General features: G+C 30.9%; 1 pseudogene; it reads right to left on the bottom strand.

Moving 5' to 3' along the window:
• Positions 1–1,001: 1,001 nt before the first annotated feature.
• Positions 1,002–2,072, bottom strand: LOC150029877 (uncharacterized; annotated as a pseudogene).
• Positions 2,073–5,380: the final 3,308 nt, after the last annotated feature.

The raw sequence follows: 5,380 nt of genomic DNA, 5'->3' as shown, positions 1-5,380 counted from the left end.
TCGTATCCGTATTGTCACCAGGATCAGGTATCCCACCTTAATCCTTATACTACAGACCTATTTAGGATATCACTTAAGGCATCACTAAAACAATTTCAGGATTTAATGTCGGTTAACAACCGACATTAAAGATAGCGTTATTGAAGCCCTTTAATGTCGATTGCCCTTAATGTCGGTTTTAAACCAACATTAAAGGGCTTTAATAACACAGTCTTTAATGTCGATTGCAACCGACATTCAAGGCCTTCAATGTCGGTTACAACCGACATTAAAGCCTGTGTTATTTTTTAAAAATTCTTAACCGACATTAAAGCTCAACTTTTTTTTTTAATTCCGTTGTCGAATCTATTTTTTTGGTCAATAAGTTAAAAATGACATTATACCTTTCGTGTTGGGTCAGGACATGTCCATCATTGTTTTATATTAAAAAGTATATAAAAATTTGCATGGCAAGCCCATCAATATTTGTCTTCCACCTATGAATTTATCCACAAACAAGAATCAATATTTCTAATCCATTACATATACTCATCAAAATATGAAATAAACACACTAATCACCAATATTTGCATAACAATACCAGACTTTCATAGAATACTTACACCAAGCCATCATTTCTCTTATTCAAAAATATCAATTAGTACTAATTCCATGAATACTTAACACCAAATACCCCATGAACGCAATAAAAATATATTATACATAAATCTTCCAATAATAAACAAATCATGTCTTCCACCTATGATTTTATTCAAAAACAAGAATCAATATTTACAATCCATTACATATACTCATCAAAATATGAAATAAATACACTAATCACCAACATTTGCAAAACAATACCAGACTTTCATAGAATACTTACACCAAGCCATCATTTCTCTCATTCAAAAATATCAATTAGTACTAATTCCATTCACAAAGATTATAGTTAGATAAATTTACATTCATTCTAAGCTAGCATTTACATTCTATTGAGACAAAAAACAAGAATTACATCCTTACATAAATTGGCCAACAAAACTTGTCCATTGGGTTCGAATTACGTCAATCTCTCCTTGGGTATATGCATCTTTTGTATTGAACTACAAAGAGGAAAAAAAAAAGATAAATTCAACATAAGTTTACATCCATTTATTAAATTAAATCTAGTACTATATAAAAAATAAATAATTTACGTACCAGACTAGTAACGGGAGTAGTAGGATTATGCACTATTTCGTGTATATACTTTTTGCACATAGTACCCACATCCTACATAATCTACTTGACGAGGGCGCTGCATATAAAGAAGTTGAAAACAATTATTCTTATGTTTGAATGAACATAAATTGTTAAAAAAATGAATGCAAATTTACCTTTACAAGTTTCAATTTTGGAGAAGATCGATGGTGTTGGAGATCGTCTTGGCTTGCCATGTTTTCAATCCACTAAATAGTTTGAAAACATAAGTTAAACATAAATACTTCAATTAAGAGCTAAGAAAGTTCAATTACACTTACATATTTATAACTCGATGAAAATACCCTTGAAGCTTACTTCGAAGAGAGTCCAAAATATAAACACAATTTTCTTATAGATTGATTATAATCAATATCCAATGATAACTATAATAAGCAACAATTTTGAAATATTAGTACGTGTATAATGCAAATTAAAGATAACTTAAGAACTTGTATCTACTTACCCTGTGTTATATGGAATGAGGACTAATTGGTCTAAATTAGCCAATTCTAGTTGATTCGCTAAATTTCTTGATCGGATATCTTGAGACTTCACGTGTGGCGATATTCTTGCTTGCTCCATTATAAAAAACTTCTTCGTAATATCACGACCACATTCATCCCAAAGATACCTAAAAAAAGTAAAAGTCATTATTTAAACATGAAACAAAGTATACATGAGTGAATCTAGACGAGTAATACTTACGCAATATATGTCAAAATACACAAGTAGCCTATTTCAACCATATTGCAATATTGGGTCAAATCATCGCAGCCTAAATAAATAAATTTGTCTCTTCCAAATACATGCTCGTCAAAAGTGATACGGATCATGTCTACATCGTTCATGTTATGCATGGCATGTCCTTTCAATAGTTTGATGGTACCATTGGCATTAGTATATTTGGAGAACTGGCTGAAGCTCTTAATTGTTGAATGGTCCTACCATAATCAAAGTTACAAAAATTCAAAGTAGGAAAAATAATAAATAACCAAACTCATATACTGAAAATGAGACATACTTTTTTCTCGTCAACCACGAGGCCATTTTACGAAGTTGCCATTGCTTGTTTTAAGAACTCTATTTTACCCTTCACAAGAATTGGTATAGTCAAATCTTCTCTAATGACAATGTCAATCAGAACTTTAACAATTAAGCATGACACGTCATCATCAAATGTTATGGCTACTGCAACAATGTTATCTACAGTTACTATAGCCAAGTGGCATGGTGTCTCCTTAACAAATTTAAAAGAACTTATGTCATGCATGGTTAAACACGTACAATATGATTAAAATTTAAAAGTCAAAACAAATAAATTACCTCCAAATCTTCTTTAGACATCTTCTCAGTATCTTCTTCTTCAGATGCACTTAGTGCAACACTTCCAACAGATGATTTGAACTGATGAGATTTTCTGCTGTGAGTTCTTTCTCTTGACACTTTACTATGTCAAACATTTTTTTCACTAGAGCCTCCTTCAATTTCTTGGCTCATTGAGGACTTTGGTTTTACTAATTTGAAATATTGAGAATGGGAAACCAAATCACCCATTCCTCTAACACGTCTCCAATGTTCCTCCGTACCCAATGCTTTGGTGAAAACATCTTCACCTTCATAGACTTCAGCCAATTTATCCTATAAACATATTACAATTTTCACACAATATCTATATAATCACAAGTTTCAAACATTATATATATGTCATCTTAAACTTTGCACAATATATACTTACAATCCGATTGGCACATTCTCGAATAACTTCATCAAAGTATTCATTATTCTTCCCTTTTCTTACTTCTTTTCATTAAATCGCCCGATAAGAAATGTCATTCGATAGGTTCTACATGAACATACATATATAATTAGTATAAATATATTAGTATAAAAGATTTAATTTAAGTCGAATAACTCACTAATTCTTGAGCAAGATTCGCATAGCCCTTCCGAGAAATGTGGTGATTATATACACATTTTGCACGTCTTTCTTTTTTAAGACGACTGATTTTCTGTAAAAAAATCTAGTTGAAGTTATCTATCAAAACAATGATAATGTTGACATGTAATTTATTGTGAATGACTTACCTCCCATTCTTCACTCAATCGTTCATTGACGAACGATGTCCAATGATCTTGCTCTATGAGAATATTGTTGGGGAGAAAATTGCAAGACCGAGGGTTCATCCTTAAATGGAAGTATGAACTTTTGAGTCAACGTTGTCTTGAAAGTCCGAAACTTCGTAGATGCAGACATTAGTATTATAAAATCTAAGAACCAAATAAAAATTAGCTAGACCCAAAACTTATTGATCAAAATTATAATTTTCCTTTTTTTTCTTTTTACCTAATTTCTATTAAAGTGAGTAATTCCATATGAATATTATATAGATTTTGGGGGTGTACGAGTGGAAGGGAACAATCCCAATGCCATCAGAAGTTTGGATGTTTGGATCAGAAAAAGTAGCTATGAATTCAAGAGCAATTTTTTGCTGTTGTCGATTGACATGTCTTCCAATGTCATACTTACATGGGAAGCGCCTTGTGGGACCTCTCACTCCTCTTATTTGACAACTACGACAAGAAATCTATACTCAATCTTACACTAACATTAAATGGAGTCGAGCTCAACATTATTGGGCAAAGGTATTTATTCACCCGCACTATTTTTGTGTAGCTTAGATACTTCCAAATAAAAATTCCTTTTTAAATTGAATTATTTTTATGATAATATTTGGGTGTATTCCAAAATACACATATCTCTATGTATCTATTTCTCATCATTTACACCAAGTGATGATTACAATATATTAAAAAAATAATTAATTAAATTGAATGCAAAAAAAATAGGTATGATTCGGGATGCACTTAAATATATTTTTTATTTTTATTTTGTTTTTATATATGAGAGGGGGATGCATGAGACTAATCATTACTCATTTATTGATGCAAAAATTAACAAAGTTGAGGACTCAATCATAGTTTCGAATGTTTGTATGGATACAAATGATCGAACTAAAAAAATTCAAGAACACCATTAATAATTGATCAGCTGAGGAATTTTTAATTTATGGAATAGTATTATATATTATTTTTGGGATCTAAAGGAGTGTAAGTGACACTATTAGTTATATAATTGACATGGTCGTAGTCTAATAAACATGTAACTGTTATGCATGATTGCTTGCTGGGCAGACGACCCTAATGGTGAAGCTTACAAGAAACATCTTGTAGAGTCAAAGATTACTTATGGGTTGGAGAAGATGGAATGAAGATGCAAGTTAGTATATTATTCCTTTATTATTTTTTTTTTCAAGCATGTTATAAATTAAACATATATATTTCCCATTACATTTATATATATATATATATATATATATATATATATATTCTTGCCTGAGTAGAGCTTTGGTAGTCAATCTTGGGATGTTGCCATTGCCATTCAAGCAATTCTTGCTACTAATCTTCATGAAGAATTCTCAGACACACTTAGAAAAGGGAATGACATCATAAAAAAAATCACAAGTACATATCTTGTCCATGGATGAACTGTTAATGAGCATGATTTAGCGAAATTTCGTAAATTTTATTTGTTTGGGATATCTTGAATGTGATATCTGATGTTTCAAAAGACCAAGTACAAGGATCTTATTGATTGACTAGCAAGTCGGGGTCTAGGAATGATGCACCTTGTGGGGTTTGGGGACGCTACCCCTAAAACTTAAGTTGAATTCGTTTTTGGCATAATTATATTATTTACGATTTTGGTCTCTCCTTCTATCCATGGACGTAGCTAAAATCTTACTAATAAACCATGTAAATATATGTGTCGATTCTATCTTGATATACGTTTTATATTTTATTTATTTGTCGACTCCATAAAATTTCCTTTTTGATATATATGAAGATAAAAGAGAATCCTCATGGCGATTTCAAAAGAATTTATCGTCACATGTCAAAAGGAGGATGGACATTCTCTGATCAAGATCATGGATGGCAAGTTTCTGATTGTACAGCAGAAAATTTAATGGTAATTAATATGAACTAATTTTTTTAATAAGATGTATAAATTTTAAAAATGTAAATAATGTGCTAATTCTTATTATTAATAATGTTCTAGTGTTGTTTGATATTTTCAACAATGTCTCCAGACATTGTG

Source organism: Benincasa hispida, unplaced genomic scaffold, assembly GCF_027475165.1.
Source record: "Benincasa hispida cultivar pf3 unplaced genomic scaffold, pf3_genome.v1.1 HicScf847, whole genome shotgun sequence".
In the NCBI taxonomy this organism is placed as follows: Eukaryota; Viridiplantae; Streptophyta; class Magnoliopsida; order Cucurbitales; family Cucurbitaceae; genus Benincasa; species Benincasa hispida.
Note: the sequence above shows the minus strand (reverse complement) of the source record. Positions and strands in the feature narration are given on the sequence as shown.